Genomic DNA, 16,416 nt, shown 5'->3' with positions numbered 1-16,416 from the left:
GTTTTAAGGTGGACGTTTTCACACACGCAACAGCATCATGTTCCGTCCTAACTGTTCGCATTTCATCTGAGAAACACAACAGTGACCCAGATTCAAGTGTTACCAATGATCACGATCGTTGCTATGGTTACATTCCAAAGTATGGTGGTACCAGGAACACTGATTTGAAACCGTGATTAAACTTAGGACTCAATCTACATCAGTGACACACACACACACACACACACACACACACACACACACACACACACAAACAAACACACTTTCCAGCTCTCACTTCCTATTGATCTCAATCGACATCTTTATGTACGTGTGTGTGTGTGTGTGTGTGTGTGTGTGTGTGTAGAGCTGGAAAGATAGTGTGCACTGGAGGCCAGAAAGATACATAGAGCTCAGAACAAATCTCTCTCTCTCTCTCTCTCTACACACACACACACACACACACACACACACACACACACACACCAAGTTGGACTGGACATGGAAAACCCTCAGGGCCAATGAGACATTCCAGCCAAAAAAGAAATCCAAGCAAAAACACACACGCACACATTATATATATACACACACACACACACATATATAATTATATATACTGGTATACACACACACACACACACACACACACACACACACACTTGGACAGTGCTGGAGAGAAAAGACCCTCAGGGCTGGACAGAAATTCAGCTTAATTATATAGCCAAGTCCACACACACACACACACACGCACCTAATAAAAGCAGTGATGTGATGAAACTCTATCTCAGCTTTCCGGACTGTTCTACCTCTCTATATTAAGCAGAGGAAGGATTAAAAATACACACTACAGAGGTTTACAGCGGTGCTTCTCAACTGCTTCTGCTTCAGGACCCACATTTGATGTTGGACATCAAGGTCGCAAGCCAACGCCACACTGAAGTCGTTTATCACAGGGAAGTAAATGAAAAAATGCATATTAATTTTGCATAATAATGTGAACAATACTCTTAAAAATTATCCATTGCATAAGCCGAATAACACTGGATAATAATCATCTACTGTCTCAAATAACAGGAAATAAATCAACGGTCACAGTGAGGTGTTAAAGTTAGACCTCATAAGTGGAAAATATCAGTTTGTTAAGTGCGATGCACATGATTAATCGAGTGCAAAATTAATTATTCATGACATTAATATGAAAATGGACCACGATCTAAAGACACCTTGCACATGTAATTTCTGTATACACTCACCGGCCACTTTAATAGGAACTCATTCTTGATTCTAAGATCCCTGTTCTTGGCTGCAGGAGTGGAACCCAATGTGTTCTTCTGTTCTGCTGTTGCATGCTGAGATGCTTTTCTGCTCACCACGGTTGTAAAGAGTGATTATATGAGTTACTGTATCCTTCCCAGCAACGCCCCCCCCCAAAAAAAAAAACCCAAAAAACGATCTGTCCATTTCCCTCTGACCCTCTCTTATCAACAAGGCATTTGTTTTTTTCCCCACCCACAGAACTGTTGCTCACTCACTCATTTAGTTAGGGTGACCAAACGTCCGGTTTTCCCCGGACATGTCCGTTTTTCACGTCCTGTCCGGGGCGTCCGGGTTTTTTTTTTAGAAAGTGGGGAAATGTCCTGTTTTTTATTACCTTTCATTGGACCATTAAATTGACCGGCACTAGGGCACTGCGCACGGTGCTGCGTGTGACGTAATCCCTGAGCCGCTTCAGTGCGATCAGCTTTTTATAATCAGAAGACAGCGTGGCTGTCAGTACGCCAGCAACATGCCAAAGCGCAAATGCACATTTACAGACGACTTACAAAAGAAGTTCCCCGCTTTCAGACCGGGTCGAGACAAGTGGGAAGCTTTGTGCACAGTGTGCAAAGCAGGTACATATGTCTCGGTGTCCAGTGGAGGTGCCAGGGATTTAAAATTCCACCTGGACACCGAGAAACACAAAAAAGCTGTTCGAGGCGAGAGTACCTCAAAGTCGATAACAGAGTACTTTGTGAAACCAGGGAACGAGGATGCCGTGAATGCAGCGGAGGGTGCCTGGTCATTTCACACAGTGAAACATCATAACAGTTATCGGTCTATCGGTCTACTGCACGAGTTCATTGTTGAAAAAGACCCTCCCCGATTCTGACACGGCCAAAAAGTTCAGTTGTGCCCGTACTAAGGACGGAGGCAATTGTTAACGGTGTTCTGGCACCTCACTCTGTCGAATTGGCGCACGAAGTGCTCAAAGATATCCCATTCTGTGGTGTTAGTACTGACGGGAGTAATCACGGTGCAGTAAAAATCTTCCCCATAATTATCCAATACTTTGATTGGAAGGAGGGTGGTGTGCAGACCAAATTAATTGAGGTGAAAGATACACCAAATGAGACAGCAACCACCATCGCAAACTACCTAATGGAAACATTGGCAAAGAACAATTTGTCTTCCAAATGCATCGCATTTACTGGGGACAATTGTAACACTAATTTTGGTGGAACCCGGCGTGACGAAGGGGGAAACAATGTATTTGCGAATTTGAAAAGATTGCTGCAAAACAAAACACTGATTGGCGTGGGTTGCCCAGCGCATATACTGAACAATTGTGTCCATCACGGGGCAGACACACTTGATGTGGACCTTGAAAATATCATTTTTAAAATATACCAGTACTTCCACATTTACACCGTGCGTACTGAGTCCCTCAAAGAGTACTGTGATTTTGCTGACATTGAGTACAGGAGGATGCTTTCACACAGCAAGACAAGGTGGCTCTCTCTGTTCCCAGGCACAGAGAGGATGCTACAGATGTTCCCTGCTTTAAAAGCATTCTTTATGTCTCAGCAAAAGCCACCCATGGTGATCAAGGCGTTTTTTGAAAACCCATTTAGTGAGATATACTTGTGGCACATGCACTCACTCATGTCCATCTTCCACAATCACATTCAAGAAATGGAAAGGGAGAATAACTCCATCATGGAGGTTAAGAAAATATTGAGCAGCATCCACAACATTCTTCTTGAACGGAAGAACAACAATTTCATGTCCCTCAAAGTTAAGGGACTGCTGGCCGAAAATCGCAGAGATGGACTTGAAGGGGGCTGTGACAAGTTCATGGCTGATGCGCTCGGCATGTACAGTTCATGTTTAGAGTATCTGGAGAAGTGGATGACTCCCATGGAAGAGTTCTCACCATTCATGTGGATGGACATGAGTGAGCCACCAAAGTGGAATGATGTGGAGGCCTGCATCAAGTACCTTGGAGAGAAGGGGGTGCCAATTGATGACGTTAAATGTTTTGACCAGGTTGCCAATCTGAAGAAATTCATTGAAAGCTGCAGTGATGATGAGTTCATGGGCCTGCAGGTGCACCAGAAGTGGACCAAATACTTTGAGAAGGCCAAAAATACTGCATGCTACTCAGAACTGCTGAAGATTGCACAGTTTGTCTTTGCACTTCCTTCTCACAATGCAAATGTGGAGAGAGTTTTTTCACTGATGCAGAGCCAGTGGACAAAGGAGAGGAACCAGCTCTCTATTGAATCATTGAAAGGGATTCTCATCTCATCTCATTATCTCTAGCCGCTTTATCCTTCTACAGGGTCGCAGGCAAGCTGGAGCCTATCCCAGCTGACTATGGGCGAAAGGCGGGGTACACCCTGGACAAGTCGCCAGGTCATCACAGGGCTGACACATAGACACAGACAACCATTCACACTCACATTCACACCTACGCTCAATTTAGAGTCACCAGTTAACCTAACCTGCATGTCTTTGGACTGTGGGGGAAACCGGAGCACCCGGAGGAAACCCACGCGGACACGGGGAGAACATGCAAACTCCACACAGAAAGGCCCTCGCCGGCCACGGGGCTCGAACCCAGGACCTTCTTGCTGTGAGGCGACAGCGCTAACCACTACACCACCGTGCCGCTGAAAGGGATTCTATTTGTGCAATACAATTTCAAAGATATGTCTTGCAAAGACTTTCATGCTTATTTGTTGAGCAACAAAAAACTGCTGAGAAAGATCAGCTCTACAGCAAAATATCAATGGGCAAACAAGGAGGATGAGGAAGAAAAACCAGACGAAGAGGAAGAAAAACCAGACGAAGAGGAAGATGAGGATTAAGCAGGAAACTAAAGATAGACTATTGATATTTTTTGTTAGTTTTTTTTACATTTTTGAGTTATTTTTAAAGTTAATATACAAGAGGTATTTTTGTTAATTAGCTAATTTGTTAATTTATCTTTTCCAATAGCCTACAGATCAGACATTATTTCTTTCATTACTGAAATTGAGGCTAACTGAGTATCAGTATGTTTGTTATTGGGAGTTGAGAGTTATTGTTAACTTTTATTGTTAATATGAGTGAATGTGGTTTAGATGAGACATTATTTCTTTCATTGTGTCATTCATTCATTACAGAAATTGTAAAGCATTTTTGAATAAATACATTTTAAATATCATTTGTTATTGGAGTTATTGTTGACTTTTATGAAAAGCATTTTTAATAAACCAACTTTAAATATCATTTTATTTGTATGTTTCTTAAGTGAGTGCATGTGCCATAAGTATATCTCACTAAATGGGTTTTCAAAAAACGCCTTGATCACCATGGCTTTTGCTGAGACATAAAGAATGCTTTTAAAGCAGGGAACATCTGTAGCATCCTCTCTGTGCCTGGGAACAGAGAGAGCCACCTTGTCTTGCTGTGTGAAAGCATCCTCCTGTACTCTGTGTCAACAAAATCACAGTACTCTTTGAGGGACTCAGTACGCACGGTGTAAATGTGGAAGTACTGGTATATTTTAAAAATGATATTTTCAAGGTCCACATCAAGTGTGTCTGCCCCGTGATGGACACAATTGTTCAGTATGTGTACTGGGCAACCCGCACCAATGAGTGTTTTGTTCTGCATTTGGAAGACAAATAGTTTTTTACCAATGTTTCCATTAGGTAGTTTGCGATGGTGGTTGCTGTCTCATTTGGTGTATCTTTCACCTCAATTAATTTGGTCTGCACACCACCCTTCTTCTTCCAATCAAAGTGATTACTCCAGTCAGTACTAACACCACAGAATGGGACACCTTAACAGAGTGAGGTAAGTTTGTAGTTTGATATTGTTACTAACACTACTACTACCCCCCCCCCCCCCCCCCCCCCGCACTAAGGTGTCCTCATCTCATCTCATCTCATCTCATCTCATCTCATCTCATTATCTGTAGCCGCTTTATCCTGTTCTACAGGGTCGCAGGCAAGCTGGAGCCTATCCCAGCTGACTACAGGCGAAAGGCGGGGTACACCCTGGACAAGTCGCCAGGTCATCACAGGGCTGACACATAGACACAGACAACCATTCACACTCACATTCACACCTACGCTCAATTTAGAGTCACCAGTTAACCTAACCTGCATGTCTTTGGACTGTGGGGGAAACCGGAGCACCCGGAGGAAACCCACGCGGACACGGGGAGAACATGCAAACTCCGCACAGAAAGGCCCTCGTCGGACACGGGGCTCGAACCCGGACCTTCTTGCTGTGAGGCGACAGCGCTAACCACTACACCACCGTGCCGCCCACTAAGGTGTCCTGGTTTTCCCAAATCAAAATATGGTCACCCTAATTTAGTGTTTTTTGTTTTTCGCACCATTCTGTGTAAACTCTAGAGACTGTTGTGTGTGAAAACCCCAGGAGATCAGCAGTTTCTGAAACACTCAAACCTGATACTCATCTGGCTCAAATCAACACCCATACCACAGTGAAAGGTCCCATGGCATGAAATTTTCACTTTCTGAGGTTTTTTAACGTTAAAATGAGTTCCTCTGACCTTAAGTCACCCCAGTGGCTAGAAATTTCATAATGTGTAAACCAAACTATGCCCAACATTTGAGAATGGCGCATCAAAACCACGCATTGATAAACTCTTCCCTTTACTACGTCAGCAAGGGAGATGATCCCCACGCCCCCCCTCTGGATTCCCACCCACTGTATGGATTGCCCGCCCAACTCAAAAGTTGCTGTTTGTCCTACCAAGCCTACTGCGCATGCGCGAACCTACTGTGCATGCGCAGAACACATGACTACATTTTGTAGTGAGGAGCCCATAGAAGACACAACATGGAAGTTGTGCTGTACATGGATGTGACAACACAGAAAGGAGTCTGTTTTTACTGCCGACGGGAGAGCCCCTGAAGACGCAGTGGCTTAATTTTATTTACTTCAATAATACGCCGTCGAGTCTACCTAAGACGGTGTATGTTTGTCAGAAGCTGATGAATGTTTCCACAACTTGGGATAGTAGGGCAGGTTTTGCACATCAACTGTCACTGAAGCCTGGGTCTGTGCCAAGCATCCCTGCCGCATCAGCAACAAACACCGAACAAGTAAGTGTATAACTGGTCGTTTTGCCGTGTTTTAAAATCGGTGCGTTAGCCTAGCAATGGCTACATTAGCTGTGCAGCTAACCGCTTCCTGCAGTTAGCCAGGTACATGGGCTCGAGTTGTACCATATTTTTAGACAGGGCGGATGGACCAGGGCATTCGCCCGCCTGGCCGTGCCCGACGAGGAGCGCTCTCGGCCGGCTTGGGAGGCAGACGGCAGCCCCTCCTGGAAGTGCAGTTTTACCATGGGCCTCATGCGGAAAAAAATGGCAAAGTCCCAGTTTTACCATGGGCTCGAGTTGTACCATTTTTTTAGACAGGGCGGACGGACCAGGGCATTCGCCCGCCTGGCCGTGCCCGAGGAGGAACGCTCTCGGACGGCTTGGGAGGCAGACAGCAGCCCCTCCCCCTCCCCCCATGGCACGCCCCCACCGTCTACCCTTCCTCGCCTCCTGCTTCTCATTAGCAAAACGACGTACTGGGAAAAGCGCTGAAAGGGGGCTTTCTCCCAGGAGGCTATATCTACGTACCGAGGGTTCATTTCGAGAAAGGCTGCGGATATAACATCCAGAAGCCTCCACGAGCCCGTTTAAAGCATCAACAAACCACCATGCCATGGGACCTTGAAAGAAAGTCACACAAAAATTGAAATCACAATTTTTCCCATTCTGATGTTTGAACATCGTGAACATTAACTGAAGCTCTTGATTTGTATCTGTACGATTTGATGCGTCGTGCTGCTGTCGAGGGATCAGCTGATTAGAGAACTGCATCAAACAGCAGGTGGATGTAGGGGTGTTCCTAATAAAGTGGCCAGTGAGTATAAAACAAACACTGATACAAGTATTAAATAAGAAAATTGAATACCCATATGAAAAACTATTCAAAGTTAGGCATTTACTGACTCACCCAATTCACGATTCAATTTTCAAACAACATTTATGAAAAAAAAAATTAAATGAAGAAAGTTTTATAACCAAATACAGTGAATGACATTTGTTTCACTTTCTAAATACCCAACAATAATTAGTTACACACATTTGTAAAGGTTGGAGTAACCTATAATCGCCTATGAACTAAAATATTCATTTTATTAAAAATGAAAAAGTTAATAACTAATAGCCCTTTTTTCTTAATAAACATTTGTTCTCCCTCCATTTGCTTCTCTTTTCTTTATCTTTCAGCACTCTGTAAAAAGAGAGAGAGAGAGCTCTTATTTCTTATTAAATCTATTTGTACACAATCACACAGCAGCTCTTTCACACTTTAGATCTGTTTTTGCGGCATTAGAGCTGCGTTACTTCCGCCTACAGTGAACTCACACATGTTCTTGCTATTGTACGTACATTATTGCACCCTCTGCTGTCTAAACATCACAATTACAGAGAAGAAAAACTAAGATTACACAGCCTGATAATAATCATGATCCTTTTTTTATTTCAACGATTCCAATCATGATAAATTAGTATCAAGATTTATCGATGCACGATATATTGGGATCTCTTGTTGATACGTGTCTCAAAATCAGGACAGGGAGATCAAATAGATAGATCAGTTGATTCGTCCAATCTGAGTTAATAACAGTCTCTTGCTTTAATGTGTGTTAGCATGTTATCTTTGGCCGGTTTCTCCCCCGTATGGTCTCACTAGAGATTGAGTTTTTTTGCAGCAGATCTGCGCCTGAAGATCGATCTGGTCATGTGGACAGCAGCAGGTAACACGAGCTCCTCCGTCACTGTGTGACTCTTCTTGCCTTTTGAAACCTGCTGAGTGAATGTGTACGATGTTTGGACAGTGCATGTGTTTTTGATAATTTTTTTCAGATTTATCAAGAGCTTTTGAAAGAAAGAAAAACTCCTCAGGCTTGTCTTGATGGTTTGAGTGTTTTGTTTCTAAAGACTTTCATTCGGATGGTTTTATCCTCGCCGTAGCCAATAACTCACTGCACAAACCCACGTTTGTGATGGTTTTGTTTACTTTGTGTTGGTTTTTTCCAGCCTTTTACAAGAAGAGGGAATTTCACTCCGTTTATCAACGTTAGCACCAACTGGTTCTGCATGAATTAGCGCCAGATTTGATAGAATCTGATTGGACGCACAGCCTGATATGAGTGAATTTGACAGTGGCGATAACAACCTCGCTCCTGGAATAACCTGAATTTATTTGTGTGTGTGTGTGTGTGTGTGTGTGTGTGTGTGTGTGTGTGTGTGTGTCTGTCCTTGTCTTCCTGTTTGATCCTCCTTCTCATCTCTCTCTCTCTCTCCCTCTCTCTCTCTCACACACACACACACACACACACACACACACACACACACACACACACACACACACACACACACACAGAGTCAAGAAACCAGGTTTTTGCCCAAATTGCTGTGTTTATTTCTTTAACGTGATCAGTCCTGAGGACCTCAGACACGAGCTCAGCTCATAACATCGTCATGTTGACGTTGTGAAGTTTTCCACCAGGAGATGTTTATTTAACTACTATGGAAGGAATCTCCAGCGGCAGACTTGAAGATAAACTTTGTGCACAAAGGCGATTACTACAACACCCTATTCAGCCATTGTAGGTTAAAATAAAAAATAAAAAAATAAAATACGGAGCTGAGAGAGGGGGTAATATTCTGAGTGGAAAAAAAATCAGAATTTCCAAGATTAAAGTCGTAAATTTACAAGGAAAAAAACAAACAGACAAATAGTGTTTTGGGTTTTTTTTGCTGTCAAGGAACCACATCACTTCACTTTGCAAGATTAGAATAAACATCATCGCACCATGGATGAGCCAAGAGTTACAGGAAATTCACTGTTTCCTCTTTGATCACACGATATAAATGAATAAAGCATGAAGAGGTTTTCAACTACAGTTCCCAGAATGCACTGCAGCCAGGAAGCTGAGAAGAATGTGATTGTTGTGTCAGGTTTTTTTCATAAATTTTACGATGATTTTGTTTCTCAAAATATTACTGTGGCGGTGTGGGTGTGGTCGAGCATCAGCAGTGAACGGTGAGGAGTCATGTTGAACCAGTAGGTAACATGTGACGAGGTGCACCTGTGTCAAATTACTGTCTGTCTGTTAACGTGTGTCTTTCAGATAGCCAGTACCGAGAGAGAGAGTAGTGTCACCCCATCGTGTGTTTGTGTGTGTAGTGTGCCTACATGGTTCTGAAAATTACTGAAAAGTGTAATAAAATTAAAAGCGCACCTTGAATTGCGGTGCCTGTCTCCAGTTCCTCATTGCTCACTCATACAAAGTTGTTACACTTAACCCCTCCCCCAGCTCCATATTTATTTATCTGTTTGTTTGTTTTTTACCAACAACGGCCCTAATACACCATCTCAGGTTAGTAATAACAACTAACAACACTAATAATTATTAGAGCGGCAGCTACAATCATTGACACCTTAAAGATCTTTTGGCCGTTGCAAAAGTAGGAAAGACTTTCAATACATAAACTGTGTATGAATAATTACTCAAACTTCCACTGGAAAAAAGAGTTGATTCCTGATTACTTAGTGTATCAGATCACATGACACCATTCCACAATTATCGACACGTTTGTCCACAGTTATCAACACCGTTCCACAATTATCGACATCCAGATGATTATTTATTAAAAAAATAATCGGTATGTGGTATTAAGTTAACAAAACATAGTTTTTATTTACAATTTGTTTTCCATAGACTTATATTTAGTACAAAATATATTTTATATAAATATATGGATGTCGGTGTTTTACGTAAATGAGGAAGTAATTCTAATGTTTGTAAACAAATGAACTGATAATGTTTAACCTGCGTCAGGAAATCTTTTTGTTCCACTTTCTACCCGCTTTCTAAATATTTTTGTAGATCACATTTTGTTCATCGTTCGTTGTTGTTTGTATTAATTTCTAGTTTTGTAGTTTACCAATAAATGTCAACAGGAAATCAACATTGTAACCACAGGAACATCCAGGTCAAAGGTCGCATCTCATTCCTCGAACCAAAATATAAAATGTCTACTGATATTGTAATATGTGGTCGATATTTACAACAAACTGCAAAAAAAAAAAATTTATATTTTCTGAATGGAATAGAAAAATCTGAATATTTCAAACCTGTAATTTTTTATGTTAGGAATTTAATTCTGCTCTAATTACATTTACTTCAATCAGATTCCAAATACTCTATAAACATTCCATTCTGTTATAAATCAGAAAAAAACAATTATTATAAAATCACAGCACTTTTATTATTTTAAAGTACTTCATCTACTTCAACAATGTTACACAAAGATCGATCCATAACAGTTGTAAATGTCCCTTAATTCCACAGGGTGTTGATAATGGGGGACACCAGTGAAAGTGATCACTATTATCGACACCTCACATGACTTCTCAAACACGCATTTAGATATAAAATGGCGGCTGTCAAATGAAAGAGTAAGAAACTAAGTAGGTTTCAACGAGGAGATCATGAAATATTGGTGAATTTGATGTCCGTGATCTTTCCACCATGCTCACCTGCGATGATAACGTCCGGGTTTTCCAAAAAATTGCTGATCGTGCTGAAAAAAATTCCATCTCAGGTAACGAGCTGTGTCATCAGACAACAAGATCAAAGGGCAAGGGGCGGGGTCTTCCGGTTGATTAATTAACCAATAATAACTGTTGGGACTGAAACTCACCTTTGTAAAATTGTTTTTTTTTTATTGGTAAATCTGAAAAGGTGTCGATAATTATGGACTGTCGATAATTGTAGCTGTTGCTCTAATCTAGTTTAACTTTATCAGTATAATTTCCATTAGTGTCTGTGCATTTCCATGATTATTATTAATTTTTTTATTGCTACACAGCCTTTTTTCTCCCTCAATATACCATCACTGTTACATTTACACTTGTCAATTCGATAATCATATTGTTTAATTCCTTCGATTTGTCTCAGATCATTTTTCCTCTATTAGTATCATAGTATTGCTCAAATTTGACTTATTTTTCATATATCTAGAATATTTAGTGTATTATAAGTTTAACAATTAGTTTTTAGGATTTTTAACATTAATAGTGTATGTATATTTACCTTTTATAGCAGGTGAAGAGCCATATTTGTGGAAACTGATATTAAACCATTATTATTATTACTACAACAGGTTACACTTTGCATGAAAAATCACCTTTTTTGGAGAAGAATAAAGAGAGGCTGGCGAGGGAAGGACCGTTTATAGCTACTGTAAGTGAGCTCATGTTTTGTGGACATTCCACAACATTAAATTCCTCTTCTGCTCCTCGGACCTGCCTGATCCATCCTGACGCCCTACTTCTGCCTGGAGTCTCATCATATCGCTCCTGTGGAGGACGGCCTCATACAGACAGCCTAAAGTCACACTTGGAAGACGCTCTGGACACTTACAGTAATGCCTTTATGTCTGAGGACTACAGTTAACTTGTTAAATTTAGGACTGTAGTTGTCATGAACGGTCTCCATCAGTTAATGAACAGTTTATAACTTCAACAAAACAGACTTCCTGTTAAAACTATAATGAATTTCCGGGTTTCACAATTGTACTTTATGACTCTATAGGACACTGTTATAGAAGCGAGTTATTTATAATCACACCATCTCTTATCACCCAGATGAGGATGGGTTCCCTTTTGAGTCTGGTTCCTCTTGAGGTTTCTTCCTCGTGTCGTCTGAGGGAGTTTTTCCTTGCCAAAGTTGCCACAGGCTTCATCATCAGGGATAAATTAGGGATAAAATTAGCTCATGTTTAAAGTCTTTATTTTTCTGTAAAGCTGCTTTGCGACAATACCTGTTGTTAAAAGCGCTATAAAAATAAACTTGACTTGAATATCATTATAAATGGATAGAAATAAAAATATGGCACGTTCTGAAACCTGGATCCTCACGTTGGCGTTTTAACCCCGAAAGCTCCAAGAACTCGTCTAAGAAAGTCCTCTAAAGTAAAGGAAGGTCCTTCAGCAGACCAGCAGTGAGGAATCCCACAAAAAGGGGCACGGAGAAGGGAAATGGATGAGGGTGCGATAAAATTAATCTTGGAGCAGAGCCCATGTGCTGCCCTGGTGGTGGCAGATAAACAGGTTTCCTTGTTTTGCGGCGCCTCGTGTTTAGCCGTTAACGTCAGTCCATCATCGCTCACGATAATGAGGCGGTTCGTAATGACACTCAGGAGAGCTTTAGCTTTAGCTCCTTGACTCAGCCCAAGTTCCCAGGGGACCGCCGGAGAAATGGTTCATTCTTCCCAACCACTCGGCAAGTCTTCCATCAACAACCGTGTTTTTGTTTCACTCTCTCTCTCTCTCTCTCTGAGATAACAAAGTGCCACATTCTCGGAAAGGTTAAAAGGTGTTCAGGAATGCTGCCGATGATTTAACTCCAATATCCATCACTGAGACCCGACACGAGTGTTTATAAAACATCGAGAAGCAGACAGAGAGATATTTAGCATCAAAGAGAAAAAAAAAGGTAAAAAAAGATTATGAGCTTGTAAAATTATACTAACGATTAAACCAACTGGAATGTGCGATACAGAAAAATTTCACAACACGCAACATTTCAGCATCTATTTAAATAACTAAAACATTTAATACTGTAACATCGCCGTGTGTCAAGTTTAACGTTAATTCTGCATTCACCGATATGACCAATACGACTCACCATCTCATAACTCACTATGGAGACGTCGTATAGCTACACTGCATTCTGGGACTCTCACTCGTATCACTTTATACCTGAGATTAAAGTCAGAACTTTATGTGAAAAAAAAAAAAAACTGGGATATTCTCCGACATAACAATCACGTTCTTCCTGGCTGCAGGGCATTCTGAGAAATGGAGTTGGACATCTCTTAGTGTTTTATTCTTCTTAATCGACTGCGTTTCCGGTTCAGCCGCAGCATCTGTGGCGTGATCACGTCGATGACGTCGATTCACAAAGTGAAGTGATCTGGTTCCTCGACAAAAAAGTTTTATGAGCTTTTGTTTTTCACATAAAATTACAGCTGTAATCTCAGAGTTTTTTTCCTTGCAAATTTACAACTTTATCATCTCAGAGAATAAGCCCCTCCCCCAGCTCCGTCATTTTTTTTTAAACCTACAATGGCTCCGATATGCCGTCGTAGAAAACTCAATTATATTTAAAATCGCTTCGTTTCATTCCATCGCACAGCATCATAATGGTGCTAGCATTAACCATAAAAATAATAATAATAGCAATAACAACGTTCCACAGTGACAAGCCTCACACACACACACACACACACACACACACACACACACACACACACACACACACACACACACAAAACTTCTCACTGAAATAACGAAAATGCAGCACCAAGTAACAAACTAGTGCCAGAATCACTACAGCACAACTATTTCACTATAAAATATAGGATTTAACACACACACACACACACACACACACACACACACACACACACACACACATTTGTCTCTTCTCAGGAGCTGCTGATCTTAATCTGTCAAGGAAATGGACCTCACGACAACACACACACACACACACACACACACACACACACACACACTTGTCTCACTATCACTGTGAGGACTTTCCATTGACATAATTATTATTGCAATTAATTAATGCTGTGCTGCACCTCAACTGAACCCTCACCTTAACCTCAGTAATGAAAAGGAAACTTTCTGGCTCTTTTATTTTTTTCAATTTTTGTTTAAAAACACACACACACACACACACACACACACACACACACAGGAATTTCTTTGTGAGGACCATCAAATGACCCCACAAGGTCGAAATGGTCAGATTTTACTTTTTTTGTGGGGACATTTGGTCCTCAGTAGTTTATAACACACACACACACACACACACACACACACACACACACACACACACACAGGATCTACAGCTGGTAGAGATATTCAGTGTTTTATATCTTCACGTACAGAACAGACAGAAGGTTTTCCGATTTATTATCCGGAAGCCGCTGCTCTGTGCACGCAAATCCAATTTCGGAAAAATGACCACATCATTTTTCTCCAGTGCGTAGGATACGCCACGTCTCCATACTGACTAACCACACACACAGTGAATGCATCAAACACACAGCCTGTCTCTCTCTCTCACGCTGTCTTCCTCTCTCCCATTGCTTTCTCTCTCTTCCATCACTCTCTCTCTGTGTCACGCTGTCTTCCTCTCTCCCATTACTTTCTCTCTCTCTCTCTCCCTCTCTGTGTCTAGCGCTGTTAGTGTTTACTCACACTGGACTTGAGCTAAGAATAAAAAAAAGGACACGAGGATAAATAAATAAATAAATAAATAAATACACACACACACACACACACACACACACACACAGAGAGGGAGAGAGAGATGGAGGAGACCGAAGGAGACAGTAATTGTCCTGGCCGTCCCAAAGAGGTTTATCGTATAAAAGCACAGAAGATGTGTGAAGTACAAAGAAGCAGAAACACAGAGACGCATCAAAGCCACTTTGTTCTGTTCCATAATGGGACCAACACACACACACACACACACACACACACACACACACACACACACACACACACAAAGACTGAGTATGAAACAGAGCGAGACAAAGTGATGGCGACAGAGCAAAGAAAAAGACACACAATCTCTTGCTTACAAAACTGTAAAATTTGTCCAACTCCTCAACGCTGATAAATAGTTACTGTTAATGTTAGGATTGGGGCGGGGCTAGAGGAGGAGAGGGGTTTAGGGGCGTGGTTAGTATTTGAGCCTTTCTCCTAAAATGGCTCGTTTAGAAGCGTACACACTTTTCCACAATGCATGACACAGAAAACACACACACAACCAAACAAACATCAACAACAGTGAGACAGCTGGGCGATAAAAACACATCATATTAACATTTAAGCACAATATTTCTCAAAGAATAATTCTCTCATTAATATTATTCAACATGACTCTGTCCTGGCCGACTCCGACATGAAACAGCTCAGATATGGATTAAACAGCTGCACAGGGTCGTGTTCCTTAAATTTGTGCTGATTATTTAAATTAATTTGGCAAGCTCCGCCTCTTTGAATTGTTCATGGTTCGTCCATACAACATTCAACTGACTTCTGTTCCGTTTTAAAGTGACGATGTAAAGATTATCATCTTTAAGCGATAAGTGGAATGTTACAATGTATACTACATGATGCGCCTTTAGAGCGGATTCTGATCAATATCCAGTGTCTTCGCCATTTTCTCGCCCCCACCATCCAGCTGGCTCCTGTTTCATACAACAGCAACCCATGAGAAAGTGTGAAGGCTAATGAGTGCTTCCTCCACAGGGCAGCGTAACACATTCGCAGGAAAGCGCTATCTGCCCTCTTCTACCTACGATTTGCGAGTATCTGTGTGACTGACAGGGGAGACAGAGTAAGCTCCTCCCATCCACAGAGCATGACCACTTTTTCCCCGTGTAGTATACTGTGGCATCATCAGGATCGGAACTCATAACAACGTCTCCAGACGAGCCATTTTTCCGGAATCGCTCCAGTTTAACAGACAGCCGGTGAACATGCAAGGCATTCCTAACATTCTGAAAAATTGAGATCATTCCGCAGATGTCAGAAGCAGAAGTGCACGAATCGGCCTTTAGGAATGTTTCAGTGTTTTATTTGTTGTTGGCGTTTTTTATAAGGACCAAAATAAATTTGGTAAAGCTTATAAAAAGGTTCAGCAGTTATACTGGTACTTAGTGTGTACTTGGATGACTCACCCCTGAGCTTCAGTGCTGGAAAGTCAACAGTAAAACACACTGCTCAGTAACACACACACACACACACACACACGCAATCCCACTGTTTACCACAACGACAATAACAACATAAACACGCTATGATCCAGATTCTTGTAAAATTACAAGAAGAGTTTTGAAAATGGTTGCAGATGCAGCCGCAGGTCAACGCCCCCCCCCCCCACACACACACACAGGGAGAGAGAGGAGACTCACTCAGCCTCGTCTCAGAACATTGCGACTGTTGATGTTGGATGTATCGGGTTTCCTTGGTGACTGAAGCAGCTGAAATAAAGCAGTG

The 16,416-nt window shown here is 41.6% G+C and overlaps 1 protein-coding gene across 6 annotated transcripts in view; it reads right to left on the bottom strand.

Moving 5' to 3' along the window:
* The window catches only part of sema6bb (sema domain, transmembrane domain (TM), and cytoplasmic domain, (semaphorin) 6Bb), a 247,084-nt gene that overhangs the window by 211,017 nt on the left and 19,651 nt on the right, over window positions 1-16,416 (bottom strand). For 2 of the 6 annotated variants that reach the window (XM_060932572.1, XM_060932573.1), the window contains exon 2: window positions 16,332-16,400. The exons of the other annotated variants lie outside the window; for them this stretch is intronic. The gene's annotated coding sequence lies outside the window, so the exon portion shown is untranslated. The remainder of the gene's footprint in view (window positions 1-16,331; window positions 16,401-16,416) is intronic. 6 annotated transcript variants of the gene reach the window in all.

The sequence above is a fragment of the Neoarius graeffei genome, chromosome 10, assembly GCF_027579695.1.
Source record: "Neoarius graeffei isolate fNeoGra1 chromosome 10, fNeoGra1.pri, whole genome shotgun sequence".
Classification (NCBI taxonomy): domain Eukaryota; kingdom Metazoa; phylum Chordata; class Actinopteri; order Siluriformes; family Ariidae; genus Neoarius; species Neoarius graeffei.
Note: the sequence above shows the minus strand (reverse complement) of the source record. Positions and strands in the feature narration are given on the sequence as shown.